Source organism: Schistocerca piceifrons, chromosome X (genome assembly GCF_021461385.2).
Source record: "Schistocerca piceifrons isolate TAMUIC-IGC-003096 chromosome X, iqSchPice1.1, whole genome shotgun sequence".
Classification (NCBI taxonomy): domain Eukaryota; kingdom Metazoa; phylum Arthropoda; class Insecta; order Orthoptera; family Acrididae; genus Schistocerca; species Schistocerca piceifrons.
Genome location: NC_060149.1, coordinates 483,339,110 through 483,361,288, shown reverse-complemented (window position 1 = coordinate 483,361,288; position 22,179 = coordinate 483,339,110). Strand labels below are relative to the sequence as shown.

Here is a 22,179-nt window from a genome sequence, read left to right as displayed (position 1 = left end):
TGAGCTGTGTGAACTGGGGCCCTGTTCTCTTGGAACACAGAACAACCATTGGAAGATAAAGATTGTACCATTGGATGGACCTGATCAGCCAAAATGGTCACATGATCCTTCGCAGCAATGTGACCATGCATATGAAACATGGGGCACATGGAATACCACGAAATGACTGCTCAAGTCATCACTGAACCCCCGCCATGTTTCACTCTTGTGGCATAAACTCGCCCAGAAGTTGTAAACGGTGTGCAAGAAGACTCATCCGATCAAATGACATTATTCCATTGTTCCAAAGTCCAGGTTTGATGACTTGGGCACGACATTTTCCTGTTACGGGCACTTGCATCACTGATGAATGGTTCTGGAATTCCAGTTTGCCCTCCAGTTCCCTGACTCTGGAACTCCCTTCGTGTTGTTTTGGTGCTGACAGGGTTCGCGAGTTTGACATTCGGGTCTACAGTGACTTTTGCAGCTGTCGTCCTGTTGCTTTTCATCACAATTCTCTTCAGTGACCGGTCGCTTAACACACACTTCCGTCCGCGCTGTGACTTAGTGGGAGAAGTTTCTCCACTTTCCCTGTTATGCGATATAAATCTCCGAACCGATGCCCTTTAAATATCAAATATTTTGGCTGCTTTCGTTTGGAAAGCACCCACCATACGTGCACCAACAATTTGCTATGTTATGAATTCATTTAGCTCCGTCGAAATGAACTCACAACTACAAATAACACTGTTATGACCACGAATGTCACTTACAGCGTATTGCGGATATTTAACGGGTTCCTTCCGTGGTCAAATACAACAGCACAACCAGAAGGTTTGGCTAGCACATGCATTTATGTTGAAACATGCATTTCTCGCTGTGTTTTTATATTTTTGTCGAAACTCTTAAGTTTCTGGCTCTTATGAATATACCCATGTTTCATCTCTTCTTACGAAATTGTGTACGGATTTTTTGAACCATTCCTTACACCGATTGACACGATCCTGTATTTTAGATTCGGTTAAAATGTCAGGAATCCATCATGAACAAATGGGTGATGATGACATTTGGTTTTGCGCGGCGCTCAACAGAGTGGTTATCAGCGCCCCTTACAAATTCCCAATCTGTACACTGTCCAGTCTCGCCCTTTCCCGAATGATGATGAAATGGTGAGGACAACACAAACACCAAGTCTCCGGGCAGAGAAAATCCCCGACCCGCCCGAGAACGGAACCCGGGCCCCAGAGGCGTCAACGTTAGCCACTAGAGCACGAGATGACGACAGGGACAAATGGAATATACAATACTGCAGTCTTTAATACGGCTAAGGATGCCTATGTCTCAAGACGATACTCTTCAATCGTGTTGCGTAAATAATCCATGTTTTTGGAATTACAATTGATTTTCTACATCTGCATCCGTATTCTGCAAACCACCGTGAAGTGGATGGCAGGGGATATTTCTCCTTGTACCACGTCTCAGCGTTTCTTCCCGCTCCATTCACGTCTGGAGCGCGGAAAGGATGACTGTTTAAACGCCTGTGAGCGCGATCCCTACTGGAGTGATATGCAGGGGGTTGCAGTATATTCCTAGATTCATCGTGTTCCTGAAGCACTGTCAGTAAGCTTATTCGGCATATTTTGCGTCTTTCTTCAAGTGTCTGCTACTTTAGTTTTTTCAGCATCTCCATAATGAGCTCCGATGGGTCAAACAAACATGTGAGCATTTGAGCTGCCCTTCTCTGTGCACTCTGAGCATCCCATTTTAGTCCTATTCAGTACCGGTCCAAAATTTGAACAATTTTATACAACGTGGTTCACTGTCACTAGTGTTGTGTGAGTAATCTCCTTTGTAGGCTGACCTCATTCCACTAGAATTGTATCAAGGAGGGTCAGTCTGCCACCTGCTTTACCTACGACTGTGATAATGCGACTGTTCCATTTCATGTTCTTACATACGAGTATTATTATACCTACGTATTTGTATGCATGGACTAACTCCATTTGTGACTCTTGAGTATTGTAGCCACAGGATACGACGTTTTATGGTTTAATGAAGTGTACAGTGTTACATGTATGAACATTTAAAAGCAAGTTGTCAATCTATGTATCACTGTGAAATATTATCAGGACCTGAATGAATATCTGTCCAGCTTGCTCAGTGAATACTTAATTACAAATAACAATATATACGAAAAGTCTGAAATTAGTATTAATGCTGTCTGAAAGGTCATAAATATAGTAGATGAACATTTGGAACATACTTCGAGGAAACTGAAATTGTGAAGCATGTCGCAAACCTCTTGGCAGCTCTTCATTGCTGGTATCAGACTTGATACTGTGGAAGTATCTGTTATTTATCATTTTTGAAGACTTTATTTATTTATTTTACTTCCGGACTGATTGATGCATTTATTACAGCATTTTAGAATAAACATTTAACTTGAAGGTGGTACCGTGGAACATCATCTTGACGAGTAACAACCCTTGTTATCAGACCGAAGACACTGTGCACGTGCCTTCGCTACACCTGTTTGCCGCGCGGGATTAGCCGAGCGGTCTCGGCCCTGCAGTCATGAACTGTGCGGCTGGTCCCGGTGGAGGATCGAGTCCTCCCTCGGGCATGGGTGTGTGTGTGTGTGTGTGTGTGTGTGTGTGTGTGTGTGTGTGTGTGTGTGTGTGTGTTTTTCCTTAGGATAATTTAGCTTAAGTAGTGTGTAAGCTTAGGGACTGATGACCTTAACAGTTAAGTCCCATAAGATTTCACACACATTTGAACATTTTACACCTGTTTCGACAACATCCCCTGGTCACGACTAGTTCCTCCAGTCCACGGAATGCATGGAGACTTGAGCGGCACAGCCACATTTGACTCGCAGCTAGGATATGGTTTCATAATTCAACATTCCTCCCTCTCCTTCCCCCCCCCCCCCCTCCCTCCCCCCCACCCCCCACCCCCCCGCATTGTATCAGACGGGGCTGGTTCAAATGGTTCAAATGGCTCTGAGCACTATGGGACTTAACATCTGTGGTCATCAGTCCCCTAGAACTGAGAACTAGTTAAACCTAACTAACCTAACGACATCACACACATCCATGCCCGAGGCAGGATTCGAACCTGCGACCGTAGCGGTTACGCCGTTCCAGACTGAAGCGCCTAGAGCCGCACGGCCACACCGGCCGGCGACCGGGCTGGAAAATCCTATGAAGCATCCTAGCGTTTACTTGCCAGCGAAATTGGCATCGATCTGAAAGTAACGCGAACCCTTGCAGCTATTTTGGGCGTTTCATGTGGTGCTGTTATTATCAATACTGCTGCTTTATTGCCCTGAAGCATGCCCTTGCTTTACCGCCCTTTTCGTAGCCAACGTGGACGTTGTGGGGAACTACCTTACAATTTCATTATTTTTATACTGTATAGTTTGAAGATAGTAGAAGCTTATTTAAAACTTTACAATCTGGAAAATACTCAATGTACACGCATATAAAACTTACAAGTTGAAATAAGACCCACGTGACTACACCAGGAACCACGAAAGGTCAAGAAATATTACAAGTAAGGAAGATCCATATCAGAACATTTCAGAGCACAAGTACAAATTACAAATTTTACAAAAACAGGTGCCGGCCTAATCTCAGCCCACGGATCCAGTGTCAGAGACCCACGCTTTTTCTTTCTGAAGAAATAAACATCAACAAGAAAAATATAATCTTTACGGAGATTTTACAAAAACAGGTGCCGGCCCAATCACAGCCCAAGAATCCTGTGTCAAAGACCCACGCTTTTTCTTTCTGAAGAAATAAACATCAACAAGAAAAATATAAGCTTTACGGTGGTGGCACGAAGTGCAGACGTGGGTTTTAAATAAATCATGACAGTCGAATAGGAGAGCCCTTAAACCAAGAGCGCGTTGATGCACGCGCGATTCTCCCTCTCATACACTATGTGGCCCTGAAGAGTCGACCTTCACGAAATTTATCGCTGACGGATGCACAGCCACCACGAAGTTCTGCTATCCAGTGCTAAACAGATTTTTCTGAAGGTGATTGGCTATCAAAAGTAGAACAAAGCGATTCGCTGCATTTTTATTGAATTTGGCCTTTGCGAAAATCGTAAAAAAAGTCATCAACGGCAACTTTCAAGTGAAATTTACAGTTTTTTACAACACGCTCACTATAAACAAACTATTCGGCCAATTTATGAACTGCCATTTTTTGTTTAAGAAAACTACAAATTTTAATTTTGGTATTGCTGTGTCGTTAAACCTCAGCAGCGCTACAAATATATCTTCTGTAAAAACTTAAAAGGTGACTACCGTATACATTGAAATGGTCAAAATACAGCTATGTGCCAAACTCGAAGCGTTGCCTGGATAGCCATTTTAGTACCCTGCAGACCTGCGTTTTTGTCCAATAATCATAGAAAACAAGTTGTGGGTTGTTCACATCGGACCTGCAGTGACCTCCACTGTTGTAAATCGTTTGGAGAAGTTGGCAGTTTCATACACAATCTGCTGTTTGGCATACATGAGATAAGTCTTTGTACTGCACTAGCATATTTACTGGGTCCATAAGCAGCGTCAGGCGATATCTTGTTGCTTAAGTCCTGTGTTCTTTAGAGTATTGTATTGTTACCACACCTCCCTAACATTGTTTTGAATCCTGAAAGGAATTGCAGAACTGAGGTACACTCTGCTATTATACAGCCAGACCTCGTGCAGTGTGGGGAAGAGCGACGCGTGAGGTCCACAGAATAAGCATGCGTGTGCCGACGCCCTTGGCAGTTGGTAAGCAGACACGAGAGGAGCAACGTTCAGAGACTTTGCTTTACTTGCTTCTGCCTGTAGTGCGGGAGGGAGTGTAAAGATACGTTAGCATACGAGGACAATTCCGAAAGGCTACCAGCGCTTGCCTGCCAACACGTCGTGCCAGTGTAGCCTTCAGAGTGCTGTATGTTAGAAGCGGTCATAGTAAGAAAACGTTATGATCTTTTACGTAACTCTTTATGGCAACACTTTTTAAATTATAGTTTGTGTTCATTGTAGCATAATATTTCTATCTGCTGGCTCTTGAATACTAACTACATCAAACACATTCGCATGTGAAGTGCACTGTACGTATCAGTTTGTACTATCTTGAACTTTATCGTGTATATTAAACTCGTGACAGTGCAGTTTGGGATGTTTATGATCTCTACTATAACATTAATTTCAGTACAAACGCACTGTATGCGTTTCTGCCTGCCTGGTTGGGTACAGGAGTAGCTGGAGGACGTAGCACTGCTAGAGACTAATTTTGAAGAGTGAGATTCTCGTTCATAGATATTTCATCATATAACTACACTTCCTGACAGAAAAAGTGAAGCTCACAGAAGACATGGCCGGCTGTCAATGTAACTTCGTACATGTGCACACCATCGACTGGTATGTAAATGACTAGAGTTTCAGTTCACTGTGACAGGTAGAACGGCCACCAGAGTGCATTGGTGCTACTAACGTGCATCATCGTGCTTTCGATTAAATTTGTTGGTGATTTACAATCAGACACTACCAGTTCCAATCCACAGTTTACTGTAACAGTCTTGCATTTTTTTTTCAATTTCTTGACGTCTCCATTTAATGTCTTGACTCATTTCCTGACAGTAGTTTTTAATTTCTGGCAGTATTTCGAACATTTAACTGGTTGGTACTGTACGCGCAAACCATGTTGACACTCGGCGAGGCGGCTGATGTTATTTCTCATTTCCTATCGCTCCCATCACCCACCGCGCCGAGTGTTAGTTTGGTTTGTGCGGGCAGTAGCAATGTTCGTTTTCATTTTCTGACTAACTGCTGTCATTGAACCTAACTCACAAATGCTACTGGCTCCTGTTTCAAAATTTGTGGAACCAGCTAATTTAAACGTCTGTTCTGGATTAGCTGAAATATTCAGCTGTCCTCCTTGGTAAACAATTTCCTTCAGTTTTTCGTTGCATCGGCTATTATAATAATGTGCACCGTAGTTACCATTCATTAGAATTCACTTGGGGGGCGTCCTCTGGATCCCAGGACACGTTGGTATCTGTGGAAATGAGGCGGCTGATATAGCGGCAAAGGCTGCAGTCTCTCTTCTTCAGCCAGCTATTCGCATGATTCCCTTCGCCGATCTACGGGGTGTTTTATGTCGTCGTGTTTCTCTTTTATGGCACGCACATTGATCGACATTCCCCAATAATAAATTGCGGGACGTGAAAGCTCTTCCCTGTGCTTGGACCTCTTCCTCCCGAACGCGTCGTCGGGAGGAGGTAATTTTAACTAGACTCCGGATAGGACACTGTCTTTTTAGCCATCGACATCTTTTAAGTGGCGATCCACCCCCACTCTGTCCCCGCTGCTCTCAGCTGTGGACGGTAAGACACCTTTTACTTGAGTGCCCCTATTTTACTCCGTTAAGCGCCCGTCTACAGCTGTCGCCTGATATATCTTCCATTTTAGCAGATGACACGCGCTCAGCCGATCGCGTTCTCGAGTTTATTAGTGCCAGTGAGATGACGTCAGTCATTTGAAGCTCTTTTTTGGGACAACCAACCCCCCGTTTATAGTGGTTTCTTAAGCTTTCCTTCTGTTTTTAGTTTCTATAATTTTTTAAGTTTCGTTCCCATTGCTGCTGGTTTCCAGTTTCGTTTTTTTACCTTTTCCTAAGTCACAGACCGGGCGCTAATGATCGTAGCAGTTTTGCGCCCTAAAACCATAACAAAAAAAATAGAATTCACATTTATACGTAATTTAGAAATGTCATCGATGAATTACAGCTTGTTAACAGAGTTCACAGCTTCTTTTGTAATCATTCCTAAACAATGTTGCATTTAGTTCTACACGAAGTGCCGCTGTTTCACGCAGCGTATTGCTATGTTAATTTCCCGGACTCATCCGAAGACTGCGTTGAATCAACAATCTGGAGCAACTGTCGCCATTTGTAAGCGTACCACCTGCTCTTACACCTTCTGCGGTGACGGTAGTTGGTTTCCTCTTTATACTGTTTGGTAATCTACTTTGGGATCGGACAATGAGTAGATCATGTTGATGAAGTACAAATTAACTGACGCACTACTTATTAATGAAGAGTGCAACTTCACTTTGCTCGCCACATATATAAATATGCATCAGGACTATTACTGTGTTCCACGATTGCATTCTGAAATTATTTCGAGTAGAGATAAGCTACATTTATGTCCTAACCAGGCTGTGGCTCACACAGAAGTGGCGCGATTAGTCTCTTTGTTTGCTGTACTTCCTGAAGTGCATTGTTTGCGTCAACGATAAACTTAATAGCACAGGATATGTTACATTCATATCCTCATAATAATCATCATATGATTAAGTTACTGTAGCTTTGCAGAGGGTGTAAGCGTACCACCGTTCCGACATAGTCTTATCTTTGAACATTTGAAATTACGCGCCCACACTGTTTCGTGCTGCATGACACTGTCACCACGCAAGGTACTTAAAGTAGAAGGGTAACCGCGTTTTGGCTTTATCGCCGACTGTGCGCTAGCAGTCTTGGTCTGAGTGAGTCTGTGCGTCTGTCGTGGGGGCGGACGACCGCGGTGTACAAACACAGGCGCCGCTATTAAGTGAAAAGCGTGTTTTTAATGTAATGTTAATAGTCGGAAACGTGTGAATTGGTTCAAATGGCTCTGAGCACTATCGGACTTAACATCTGAGGTCATTAGTCCCCTAGAACTTAGAACTACTTAAACCTAACTAACCTAATGATACCACACACATCCATGCCCGAGGCAGGATTCGAACCTGCGACCGTAGCGGTAACGCGGTTCCAAACTGAAGCGCCTAGAACCGCACGGCCACACCGGCCGGCAAACGTGTGAATTATTTTAGAGTAATTCGCTGTAATAAAATCTAGTGAATAGGAAGTGACTGAATACGGGAGAAATATTAACGCACTCTTACGATACTGTCAGACCAACAACAGCACGAACTCTCACATATTTTCTTAATATGTTTAGACAGACAGAAATGTGTGTTCAACCGCGTAAGACTGAATCAACGATAGTACGATTGCGGTATTCACAAATAGAACTCGATATAGTTATTGGGACCTACAACTTCAGTAATGGTCAGCAAATAATATTCCCTTGCCGCTAGTAAATCAGTATATACAGAACTGTGTTAAGTGTAACTGGGTAAGTTTAGTGATGCACTTTCAGAATTGATGTTAGTGTATTCACAACTTGTGGAACCCTATTTAGCACTCCTTATCCGTGTAGTGCAGTGAAATTGCTGGTGCTGTGCAAAAGCGGCATGTTGTGTGTTGGAACTGTAGATCAACGTTAAGGTGAATGACTTTGATGAACTATGTCAGAGTGATGTTCTCACTACCTCGAAATTGCTTAGGCCGAGCCACTTTATTGGTGATGTATAGTGCGTGAGTTTTTGCCAACAAAGATAGGAAACAGATTACCCCATCCATTCACACCTCCATCTGTAGTCCGCAAGTCACCTTACGGTATGTGGCGGAAGTTACTTTTTGTATCACTGTCACTTCACTGTATCAGTATTCCAGTAGTGAATGGTTCACGGGAAGAACGGTTGCTGGTAAGCCTTCGTGTGAGCTCTCATCTCTGTAATTTAACCTTCTTATTTAATCTTCTTGAGAGATACACCTAGGTGACAGCAATATACTGATTAACTCTTCTAGGAACGTACCCTCTCAGCCTTATACCGGTAACCTACTCCACGATGCAGAACTCCTTTCTCGGAGCGTCTACCACTGGAGTTCGCTGAGCATCTCCGTGGCGCTACCGTGCTTTCTAAATAAATCTGTAACGAAACTCGCTGCTCTTCTGTGAATCTTCTTTGTACCCTTTATCAATCCTACTTGGTACGGATCCCAGACTGACGAGCAGTATTCAAAAATTGGCGTAAAGAGGGTTTTGTTAGCTACTTCTATTGTGGGCAGACTACACAATCTCACAATGACTCTCGGTGTGCCATCTTCCTTGTCTACGGTTAGTTTGATGTGGTCGTTCCACTTTAAATCGCTCGGTACGCATACTCCTAGACATTTTATGGATGTGACTGCTTCCAGTGATTTTTCTGGAATCGTAATATCTACAGTAATGGGTCTTTCTGTTTATTTATGCGAAATACGTTACATTTATTTACGTCGAGGGCCCACTGCCAGTCTCTGCACCAAGCTTCGATGCACTGTGGGTCTTCTTGTATTTCGGTACACTTTTCTACCATTGCACTTCTCAGTGTACAACAACACGAAGAGCCTCATGGAACTTGGTATTTAATAAGTACTGTTAAAAGTAATGGTCCTGTAACTCTTTTGCCGACCGCTGTGGCCGAGCGGTTCTAGGCGCTTCAGTCCGGAGCCGCGCTGCTACTACGGTCGCAGGTTCGAATCCTGCCTCGTGCATGGATTTGTGTCATGTCCTTAGGTTAGTTAGGTTTAAGTAGTTCTAAGTCTAGGAGACTGATGACCTCAGATGTTAAGTCCCATAGTACTTAGAGCCATTTGAACCATTTGAATAATTCTCTGTTGGGGTACACTTGATGATACAGTAACCTTTGAAGATTTCTCTACGTTGAGAATGACATGTTGGGTTCTGTTTGCCAGAAACTCTGCAATTCAATCATGCAGCTGGTCTGATAATCCGAAATTTCTTATTTTGTTCATTAGGCGACAGTACGGAGCCACGAGGTGTGTGAGAATAGTAATGAGACTAACAACACTGCAAGCGATCTGGCAACACTATGTTGTTCTACTTGTGTAGACCGGTGTGTTCATCCCATCCAGATGCTCATTCCGAGTTTCAGCTCCGTACGGTCATCGCGTGATTTTTGAGAAATTCATCAGTGAAGATGTGTTCTTGTTATATGTTACGAAAATGGAGCAACAGAATTTAGAGCAACTTTATGCTAGCAATTTTTATGTTTAACTTAGGGAATCCGCTCGCCCAGATAGCTGCGCGGTCTAACGCGCTGCTTCCCGAGCTGGAAGGCGTGCCGGTCCCCGGCACGAAGCAGCCCGGTGGATTAGTGTCGAGGTCCGGTGTGCCGGCCAGCCTGTGGATGGTTTTTAAGGCGGTTTTCCGTCTACTTCGGCGAATGCGGGCTGGTTCCCCTTATTCCGCCCCAGTTACACTGTGTCGGCGATTGCTGCGCAAACACAGTTTCCACGTATGCGTGCACCATAATTATTCTACCATGCAAAACGTCTGGTATAAGACGTTCCCGGGGGGAGGGGGTGGGGGGATGTGGCCTGTTGTGGAGTTGTGAACCACTGAGGGCTACGGCGGGACGACGTTCCTCCGTCTTTTGTAGGTCCCCAGTTTAATACATACGTAGATAGGGAATGCGCGAATATGACCCCTGAAAAGTTGAAACAGGCCTATGTGGAATATTCCGTATCAAAACCACAAGTTTTTCTCTGGCACAAATCGGTTTTGGAAGACCGAGAACAACTTAAAGATGAACATTGCCCAAGGAGACAGTCAACTTCAAACGTCGAACGTATGCGTGCTCTTGTGAGATCAGACCGACGTTTAACAGTAAGGATTATAGGTGACCTGTTAAACACTTTCACCGTACATCAAATTTCGACCGAATTTTCGCACATGCGAAAGGTTGTGGCAAAATGGTTCTGAAAAACGTCACACCTTAGCAGAAAGACAATTGAAGAAACGTGTGCGTTGATCTTCTTGAGGAGGACAATGGAACAAACGCGTGCGTTGATCTACCTGAGAGGATTGCCAATGACCTCGAATGGTTGAGTCGTGTGCTCACAGGTGATGAATACTGTATTTTTTAGTTTGATCCTGAGACAAAGCGACAAAGTGAGGAGTGGGACACTGAGACATCTCCTCCACCGGAAAAGACTCGAATGAGCAAATCAACGATAAAAACAGTGCTGATTTGTTTTTTTGACAGTCGGGGTATCGTGCGTAAAGAACTTTTCTGGAGGAAGAGGATATGTTATATTATGATAAATTTTCGTCATATATGGGGTATTTTAAGGCATGGCAATAGTATAAACTCCTCTGATGAAAAATCGACAGTCGATATGCATACAACAAAATAAGGTGGCGTACAAACAGAAGATACTTTGAATGCAAAAATTTTAACAGTGAGTTGCCGAAGCATTCGTATCATAGTTGCTGAATTTACAGTCCTCCAGGAAAGTTGTGCTCAAATTATTCTCTGGATCGAGAGGTAGATGAAACCGTAAGCAGAAAGGTCCGAAATTTTTAACAAGGCATGGAACGTATATCGAAAAGACACATTAGGTGCCATAGGAGATGGAGCATTCATTGCAGTCGATTAAAATACCTTGTCAATCGACGTTGAAACTAAGTGTGAATATGAGTTATCCGGACACAGTTAATGGCCTAGTTGAACTCAAGTTAATCATCGGATGTTTCCACCCACCACCTGATTCGGCCGTAATAGTCGTGGTATCATTCAAAGAAGGTCTATGCTCAGTAGCGCGGAAGTACACGTATCATGCAATATTAATGGGAGACGACTTTAACCTGCCGAGTATAAACTGGGGTGTCTGTGGATTTATTGCGGGTGGTTAGGACACACAGTCTTCGAAGTAGCTGTCAATATGAGTTTCGAAAACTGTATTCAGCAGGTAGTTCAATAACTGACACTCAACGGAAATATTTTGCACCATGTAGCTGCAAACAGGCCTGACGTTATTGGCAGTCTGTATAGAGACAGGGATTGGTGATCATTATGTCACCATAGCGATGATGGTTACTGAAGTTAATAAATCCTTCGAGAAAGCTGGGAGAGTATTTATGCTGGAAAGAGGAAATAAGCTGTTGATCCTATTCGTCGACCAGTCTGGTATCGCAATAGAAGACACCAAAAGAAAAGCTGAAGCTTTAAATTTCCCGTTTAAGAAACTATTAATGCTGGAGGATCGTCCGCACATACATACCGTCGGTTCACCGTCTCAAAGACTCCCGTGTGGAGAACATGGTAACAGACATCCCTGGCGTAGAACAACAACTGAAAGAGTTGAAAACAAATAAGTCGCCAGATCCGGATGGAATCCCAGTTCGGTTTTAGAGGGAGTACTGTACGGCATTTCCTCCTTACTTATCTTGCATTAAAAAAAATGGCTCTGAGCACTATGGGACTCAACTGCTGAGGTCATTAGTCCCCTAGAACTAGTTAAACCTAACTAACCTAAGGACATCACACACATCCATGCCCGAGGCAGGACTCGAACCTGCGACCGTAGCGGTCTCGCGGTTCCAGGCCGCAGCGCCAGAACCGCGCGGCCACTTCGGCCGGCTATCTTGCATTTAACTCGAATCTCTCGCAGAATGCAAAATCCCAAGCCACTGCAAAAAAGTGCAGGTAGCTCCTGAACATAAGAAGAGTACAAGAACAGACCAGCAGATTACAGAAAAATATCCTTAACATTGGTTTTCTGCGAAATCCTTGAGCATTTTCTGACTTCGAGTATTATAAACATTCTTGAGACAGAAAATTTTGTGTCCAAAAGTCAGCACGGATTTAGAAAGCATCGCTCTTGCGAAACTCAGGTTTTCCTTGTCCATCACCGTATCCTGCGAACCGTGGATGAAGGGCAACAGGCAGATTCCACATTCCTAGATTTTCGAAAATCATTTTACACGAAGCCCCACTACAAACTATTAAGGAAGGTCCGAGCATATGGAATAAGTTCCCAGATATGTGAGTGGCTCCAAGGCTTATTAAGAAATAGAACCCATGCACGTGTGATAGGGTCGCTTTTGATCTCAATATACATAAACGATTTGACGGATAGGGTGAGCAGCAATGTGTTACTGTCTTCTCACGGTTCTGTAGTATACGGGAAAGTATCGACGTTGAGTGACTGTAGGAGGGTACAGAATCACTTATACAGAATTTCTAGTCGGTGTGATGAATGACAGCTTGCTCCAGACTAATAAAAATGTAAGTTAATCCAGATGAGTGTGAAAAACAATTCTGTACTGTTCGAAGACAGTATTAGTAGTGTACTGCTTGACACAGTACAGGAGCTCGAATACCAAGTTGTAAACTTGCATAGCGATATCAAGTGGAACGAGTAGTAGGGAGGTCAAATGTTAGACTTTTGCTTGTTGGGAGAATTCTGGGAAAATGGAACAGGAAAGGAAATGACTAGTAGTGGTACAACGCAGCCTCCACTGTGCACCTTACTGTTTATTTATAGGTGTAAATGATTACAACTCTGTATTTCATGAAAGCACAGGGAGCTTGTCACATGTATAACACAGAAACGAACAGAATTACTTTATGTTGCATTATGGTCCTCTTTCCACTGACTACTTTGCTTTAGCAGATTCAGAGCTGAATCACGTTTTAGTTTTGTGGACGCATAAAGGTAGATGAATTTTAAGACTTACCTTTCCTTAGGAGCCGTCTGCTATTGTCTCACTCTTAGCGTTTACGTAAGTATCAACAGCTCTCTCGAAGCGACAATACAGCGTACTTTGCTCAAATGGTTCAAATGGTTCTGAGCACTATGGGACTTAACTGCTGTGGTCATCAGTCCCCTAGAACTTAGAACCATTTAAACCTAACTAACCTAAGGATATCACACACATCCATGGCCGAGGCAGGATTCGAACCTGCGACCGTAGCGGTCACGCGGTTCCAGACTGTAGCGCCTAGAACCGCACGACCACTCCGGCCGGCTTTGCTCAAATGCCTGGTGCCTTGCCGGCCGGTGTGGCCGTGCGGTTCTAGGCGCTTCAGTCTGGAACCGCGTGACCACTACGGTCGCAGGTTCGAATCCTGCCTGGGGCATGGATGTGTGTGATGTCCTTAGTTTAGCTAGGTTTAAGTAGTTATAAGTTCTAGGGGACTGATGACCACAGATGTTAAGTCCCATAGTGCTCAGAGCCATTTTTGAACCTGGTGCCTTTACCATTAATATTGATAACTGACATAGGGGTACCAGGACGGAGGTTGGTTCCAAATTTTCTTCACGTTCTCAGAAGCAAGTATCGTTGCTGCCTATTGTAGCGCTGTCTATTCTGTAAAAATACTAATGTATGTGAGTACTGGAGTTCCGTGATCTCAGTATTTGTCGGTACCTGATGTGAATCGGTGCGATTTAAGATTCTCATCCTCAAACACCGTTAGCGAAAAATTATCCCCTTGTAATGAGTTGTCGCATTGCTGTGTCATTTCGGATCGATTCACAGATACTCCTGTAGAAGTGTGAAACCTCGTTCGATTTAAGTTTTCTGATGTCATTATATATATCAGATGCTTCCATTCCAACATATAGGGCAGTATGCAATCATTGCTGATTTGAAATCCAGTTCTTCTAGCTTGTTCCGTCATGTCCTGTTCTGAGATAAGTCAGTGGATACTCATCTTGTCTCACAGTGGGACAAATATATTAACAGTTACGGCGATTATTTTGAAACAATAAGCAGTGTACTTGCTTTTTTTATCTATCTCGTTTTCACCTGACTGCTCCTTACAGAACTTCAAATAAAAAAATGACAATTGATAAATACACTCGTAGCAACCAACGTGTCTTGTGTAACTGCACCTTGTTAACTAGGCTTATAGAAGTTATTTCGTACGGAAAATCAAACTACAATAGTAGACAATTTTATATTTGCCAGTGCGAGAGCAAAAAGGAGCTCAATGTGCGCCGCGTTCCGATCAATTGAGTGGACGCAGCCCGACGTTAGGGGAACGGTGTTCGGTGGCAGATGAATCGCGAGGGAACACTCCAGTGTAAAACGTTCTCAGTCATGAGATCTTTCACGGAAACGATTCTGAAAAGTTTTGGTATTACTGATAGATTAGAAAATGAAGCACATCACGTTTTAGTTTCCACCAGACCGATACTTTTAACATTGTCCTCAAACACTCTATTTTGCGTGTACGTTGCGCAACGTTTGCCACTAAACCTGGAACAGACACAACATTACAACGCGTCAAGTGGAAGACACCACTTCCTGAATTATGAGGGTTGGCCAGTTTTATTGACACCTTAAGTGGACTACTCGGATTAGTCTCTGCGCCGGCTGGAGTAACCGAGCGGTTCTAGGCGCTACAGTCTGGAACCGCGCGACAGCTAGGGTCCCAGGTTCGAATCCTGCCTCGGGCATGGATGTATGTGATGTCCTTAGCATAGTTAGGTTTAAGTAGTTCTAAGTTCTAGGGGAGTGATGACCTCAGAAGTTAAGTCCCATAGTGCTCAGAGCCATTTCATCCATTTAGTCTCTGCGGCATCCGGCTGGCGGCCAGGTTTCATGTCAAAGGCTGTACATTATAACGTCTTTTATCAAAGATTTCAGCGAAATTTGCAAATTTGTGAAACACGTAATCAGGCATACGGGGAAAGAAGGATCTACAGCTCAGTTTTCTTAAATTTCGGCCCTTGCACACTACACCCTAACTCTCCTGCTAGAGCAATACACACGTCTTTTCCCTTAGGGCTTTTCCGTTACCCGTTGAGTACAGCACCGATTTACATCCAACTATTGGTGCCCATGTATCATTTCTAAGATAACTCATGCCTCCATAGGCATGTTCTCTTACTAAATATGTTTTCTTCCTGCATGTGTTGCTGATTCCAACGTGCTCTCGAGGAAAAAATCAACGGCGCGCAATAGTTTTGATTGTTATATTTGGAGGCGTTGTCGTTTTATCTGAGCACTTCGGCCAGGGCCCTCGGTTGATTACTGAGTGAGTGGTGAATGGCGTAGGAACTATCTCCACATCGCGCTACACAATGTTTTCTAATTGCGAGATTACTCTGTGTATGCTTATCGTGAGGGTGGTTTTACATTTCTGTTGCTCATCACATTTTAGTATTGTTTTGTTAATAGTTAGAAATTTGTTTAACTTCTTATCTACACTGCAGGTGATAAAAGTCCTGAGAAACTTCCTAATCTCGTGTAGGACCTCCATTCAGGAGGCGTAGTGTAGCATGGCATGGATTCAATAAGTCGTTGGAAGTCTCCTAGAGAAATATTGAGCCATGCTGCCGCTATAGCCGTCCATAATTGTGAAATTGTTGCTGATGCAGTATTTTGTGCACAAGCTCACCTCTCGATGGGATTCATGACGGGCGATATGGGTAGCTAATCATTCTCTCGAACTGTTCAGAATTTTCTTCACACCAATCGCGAACTATTTTGGTCTGGAAAAATGGCGCATTGTCATCCATCGTTGTTTGGGAATATGAAGTTCATGAAATGCAGAAAATGATCTCCAATTAGCCGAATATAAACATTTCCAGTCAATGATCGGCTCAGTTGGACCACCCAGTCCATTCCATGTAAACACAGCCCACACCATTAGGAGCCACTACCAGCTTTGAAAGAGTCCCTTGTTAATAAGCTGGATCCATGGCTTCGTACGATCTGCGCCACACACGAACACTACCATCAGCTCTTACCAACTGAAATCAGGACTCATCTGACCAGGCCACGGTTTTCTAGTCAAGGGTCCAACTGATATGGTCACGAGCCCAGGAGAGGCGCTGCAGGTGATGTCGTGCTGTTAGCAAAAGCACTCGCGTCGGTCGGCTGCTGCCAGAGCCCATTAAAGCCAAATTTCGTCGCACTGTCCTAACAGATACGTTCATCACACGTCCCACAGTGATTTTTTCAGTTATTGACGCAGTGTTGCTTGTCTGTTAGGATTGACAGCTGTACGCAAACGCCGCTGCTCTAGGTCGTTAAGTGAAGGCCATCTGCATTGCGTTGTCGGTGGTGAGAGTAATGGCTGCAACTTGGTATTCTCGGCACACTCTTGACACTGTGGATCTTGGAATATTGAATCCGAAATGAAATGTCCCATACGTCTAGCTCCAACTGCCATTCCATCTACATCTACATGGATACTCCGTACAGTCTTTTAATTCTCGTCGTGCAGCCATAAAATCGTCTGAAACCTTTTCACATGAATCACCTGAGTACAAATGACAGGTCCGCCAATGCACTGCCCTTTTATGCCATTTGTACGCGATACTACTGCCATGTGTACATGTGTATATCGCCATTCCGTGACCTTTGTCACGTCAGTGTATATTATTGAAAATCATTTAAATGTTGCAAGAAGAGTGATGTACACACAACGAAGTTATGTAGCACATGAAACGTAGTGATAGCGTACGTAGACCATATGAAAGAGCACTATGACCAATATTTCTCTTACTGTTGCTCCCCACTATGAAGAGACACCCGTTGTATAGGAAAAATGAAGCTCATCTTTGCCTGTGACTTTCGAAGGTTTTAGTAAGGACAAAGCACGAGACAAACCCAAGGCAAAAGTTAGTCCAATTTCGGATAAGTACTGGATACTTTCGGTCACGCCTTGCCTATGTTGTGTGTGTGTGTGTGTGTGTGTGTGTGTGTGTGTGTGTGTGTGTGTGTGTGTGTGAGAGAGAGAGAGAGAGAGAGAGAGAGAGAGAGAGAGAGGGAGAGGGAGAGGGGGGGGGGGGTGGAGGGGGTGTTCACATATGTTAGGAAGACGCAGCTTCTTTAACAGTTCTCGATGGATACATTTGTCTTCTGCAGTGGGTGTCCCACTTGTGACAGTGCCCAACAATGCATCACAAGCGACCATGGGGACGTTATTTTAATTCTATGGGCCGAAACCGTACCTAGGGCCACCTTCGTCTGTTATCCTAAAAAATTAAAGTCGTTTGCTATATATGTCTGCGAAGCTTGTAAACTTTGATCTATGTGTTTTCGAAATTTAGCTCAGTGTATGGTCTTTGACGTAACGATGGGAACCAGCCCAGAATTAGTCTCGACGAGACAAGTGAACCAAAAAACCTTACATTACATCCCGCTGGTTGTTGTAGCAAACCATCGAAAGCTAATCCGGCGCGCATGTCTCTTCAGAAAGACTGCAGCGATTTCCTGCCCTGTCAGTGTCCGTTGTGAGCCTGCATTCCATCTATAATCATCTAATTTTCGGCGTGACATTAAACAGTTATATCTTCCGTCTTCTTTGTGTATGGCAATGAAATACCCCAGTGATCCAGTTCACCACACACATTTGTTTTGTGCATATGCACACACATACTGTATGCATTTCGAAAAGAGGCGAGCCGGAAGGGCAATCATAACTTTAAGGTAGCCGAGGGAAAATTTAGAATTTTATATACTTGGAATTAGCTTCAGATCTTTCTCACCTTTATTCTAATCTGTGTTTCACCATGCACTGTAAGCAATAAGCTGATGAAGAACGCATCTGTTCCTATATGAAAAACGGTACGTGATTAGTGTCTTAATTGAATTTATGTTTGCCCGCATCTCGTGGTCGTGCGGTAGCGTTCACGCTTCCCAAGCCCGGGTTCGATTCCCGGCGGGGTCAGGGATTTTCTCTGCCTCATGATGGCTGGGTGTTGTGTGATGTCCTAAGGTTAGTTAGGTTTAAGTAGTTCTAAGTTCTAGGGGACTGATGACCATAGATGTTAAGTCCCATAGTGCTCAGAGCCATTTGAACCATTTTTTTTTTTGAATTTATGTTTGTATTATTAGACTGTACGCTGAAGGCACAGTGAGGAACCTGTTTACTGAAAAACAAGGAGAGGCATTTACAATTAGAAGAAACGTATTCACATTTCCGAATATGATTAGACATGATCTGCACAATTTGTTAGTGATACATAAAAATTTGTGCCGGACCAGGACCCGAACATGGTTTTCCCACTTTACCCAGGCGGTCGTCTGAAGAACTTTTTGTTTTTTCGCCCCTGGACAGGAAAGAGAAACTACAAAAAAATCTCTACTTGCCACTGCCACTTGTGTCCTAAAAAAAAAGAAAATAAATAAATAAAATAAAATATAATGCAACTCTTCAGGCGTTGGCGCCTATCTACGCCTATCCCAAAACAACTAACCTATTATTACAGGGGAAAAAAAGAAAGTAGGGGGCAAGAACATAGAATGTAGCGATGAAAATGAAGTAGTTGTGTAAGGGCTTTTGTTTTTTAATTTATTTTTTGCATTTTTTGTTTCTTTTTGCGTTTTGTCTGTGTATATTTTTATTTCCTTTTATTTATTTATTTGTTTTTTATTTGTAATTTTTTATTCTTCTTATTTATTAATTGTTTTTTAATTATTTTAGTCTATGTACCAGAATTCCAGGAGTCGCTAGGGCCTTCCGATTGACGGAACATCCAAACGTGTCTTCTTGAAATTTTAATGAAGACTCCGTTTGTAGTATGTTCCGAACATCATGTCAGCAAAAAAGCATCAGCATCTCATGGCTTGGAAGTTCCAACTGGAAGGCGGGTCATGAAAGGCGCTCCGTAGAAAATTGGAAAGTACTGCTTGTAGCCGGCCGGTGTGGCCGAGCCGATCTAGGCAGTACAGTCTGGAACCGCGCGACCGCTACGGTCGCAGGTTCGAATGCTGCCTCGGGCATGGATGTGTGTGATATCCTTAGATTAGTTAGGTTTAAGTAGTTCTAAGTTCTAGGGGACTGAAGACCTCAGATGTTAAGTCCCATAGTGCTCAGAGCCATTTGAACTGCTTGTATCTGGGGTTGCGAACAATTGCACAGTGTCGATCGTTAAAGTACGTCCAATAGCCTAGTTCTGATTTCTCATCGGGGCTAAAAAGGTGGAGGACCGTATGACCGCGTATCCCATTCACAGCGTTAGTTTTTGTTGCGGGGGTAATGTATCACATCCGGGAATAAAAGCGTCAGGAAAGTCATCTGAGCAGGTGTCTGCCGGGTAAGGAAAGCCAAGATACGCTGGGCGAGCTTACAGACGTCAGACGACGGACCACATGAGAATCGATGAGCGTCTGTGTCCTCCACACCACAGTGAAAACAGAGGGGTGTGTCAGCGAGGCGGATGCGGTGCAAACGAAACTGGTTGATCTGTTTGCCATTGACGGTGATATACCATGTGGACTGAACGCTGGTGTCGAGATGACCAGCATGCACCGCTTTCCACACACGGCGCCATATGATCTGGGGAAACTTGTGTTCGATGGGGTTGGGGGTTCGATACATGTGTAATGTGTCGTGTACAGCCTTTGTCTGGAGTATACGTGGAAGGGGTAAGGAGTGCAGGATGTAACTTAATTCAAGAAAGAAGTGCCGACAGTGATAGAAGGGGGATGGAATGTCTGATAACATCACTGAGGTTGACATGGAGACTGGCGCGTATTCATACAAAAGCAGTCCGGTCAGGCTTGTCGGGCAGCGACACCAGACTTTCAGTTGGGAGCTAACAAAAAGTGCCGTAACTCTGTCTGGCACATAGAATAATCCCATTCCACCACGCTCCCACAGAGGGCAAAGGAGTAATATTGAACTTTAAATAACATCCCAGTAAAGACAAAGGATTCCATCGCCACCAACATACAACGCGCGAGGGTAATCGGAACCGGGAACACTTGTGCCACATGTGGGATGCGTGAGGCGTGGTAAACATTCACGTATTGCGCACGCTGTACAATGTCGAGGGATCTAAGGCGGTGGTCCACAAGGTCAGCCCTGATCATTCGGAGGAGACCTCTACTGTTGGTTGCCGCTGAACCACGGAGGTCATTCATAAAATCAATGCCCAAACAGCGGACACTGGTGGCCACACTTAGAAGAGCGACATATCTCTCAACTAGACGCTCACCAATGAGCAGAACCTTCGATTTGGAAATGCTAAGAGAACTGCCCGATGCTTCCCCATACGTTGCCACCCAAGTCAGAGCCGCGCGAACATCGTCTTCATTGCGGAGGTAGGGGACTAGATCGTCAGCATAGGCAGTACAACAGAAGCGGTGCCCATTCAATGTTATACTGACCAGGCGTTGGCGAAGCCCCTCGAGTAGGGACCAAAGCATACAGTATCGTGGAAAGTGGTCAACCTTGTCGGACAGAGCGCTCGATCGCTAGAGGTGCAGTGAGGCGACCATTACAGAGTATTCTTGAAGTCACCCCGCTCAAGACCGCATTACCATTGTTACTATAAGGGCCGGAAAACCCATGTGTTGGAGAACCGATTTCAGAAAGGTATGGTCGACACGGTCGAATGCGTGACTGGAGTCAAGCGATGCTAATGCGCCAGGTAAATGTTGCGACCACGCGAGCGCGATCATGTCCCCGGAACGGCAAAGGGCCGTATGGATGTTGTTGTCACCGCCCAGCGAAGTCTGATCAAATGAGGTGACGTATCTTGCTGCCTTCTTGGGTCGTGAGGCCAACAATCGGGTAAAAATTTTCATGTCACTGTTGAGTAGAGTGATGGTCCAGTAAACATAGATCCGTGATCGCCCATGTGGCTTAGGGACCAGAATGATGACCCCATCAAGGAAGGTGGCTGGGATCGTCGTCGTGGGTGACATCAATTCACGACTGATGGACGTCCAAATAGGTATCAAAAGATAACTACAACACTTGTAAAATTCGATGGGGAGGCCGTCAGGTCCAGGGACTTGTTGGCAGCTCCCACTTTGATAGCATTTAGGACTTCATCGGAGGTCACTTGTTCCTGAGGTTCTTGAGCCACATCCTCAGGCCTGGTGTTGACAGTCAGTGCAGCTACCTCCTCAGTTAAAGTCGAGGGATGTGGGACGGCAGCGTACAGTCGGCGGAAATGAGAATAGAAAGCGTGACAAATGGGACATTGCGTAGTGTATCGTCGTCCTTCCACATCGGTGAGGTCGTAGATGAGAGTTCCACGACAACGACGGCGTTCTGTGAGGAGGTGGTACATCGATGGCGTTTCGTGAGGCATATGGTCATGGGTGCAGGATCTGACAAGGGTCCCTTCCAAGCGTCGTCGCACGAGTGAAGTGATCTACGCTTTACCACGATGCGCTATCGTCTGACGGACAGGAGAGAATGCCATCAGAGTGCAGCCGCGAAGCACTGCATAATAAAAGTCCATGGTGCTCGCTTGCCAAGCTTTGATGTCTTTTCCATATCCCATCAGTGCAGGATAGCCACCAGGATAAAGTGGATGTGTATGCGGGGCGACGTCGACGAGAGAGGGCCAGCGCATCCTCAACGATCCGTCGGCATTCAGGGACAGTCAGGTGGTAAAAGTCTAATTTCCACAGGCCGCGGCTGTGCCACACCTGTTGGCGGACGAGGACGGCATCGCAAATGTAGGCGTCGTGGTCAGAGAAAGCCAAAGGCCATATTTCGGCATGTAGTGTGTTGGCAGCAAGAGAATGTGTGAGACGTATACGGTC

At 44.5% G+C, this 22,179-nt stretch overlaps 1 protein-coding gene across 3 annotated transcripts in view; it reads left to right on the top strand.

Moving 5' to 3' along the window:
• Positions 1–22,179, top strand: part of LOC124721924 (carbohydrate sulfotransferase 5-like) — a 544,973-nt gene that overhangs the window by 228,091 nt on the left and 294,703 nt on the right. Inside the window, exon 1 of one of the 3 annotated variants that reach the window (XM_047247079.1) lies at positions 4,779–4,948. The exons of 1 other annotated variant lie outside the window; for it this stretch is intronic. The gene's annotated coding sequence lies outside the window, so the exon portion shown is untranslated. Of the gene's footprint in view, positions 1–4,778; positions 4,949–22,179 lie in introns of those variants that run through there. One more of the 3 variants, XM_047247080.1, reaches the window with a different exon arrangement.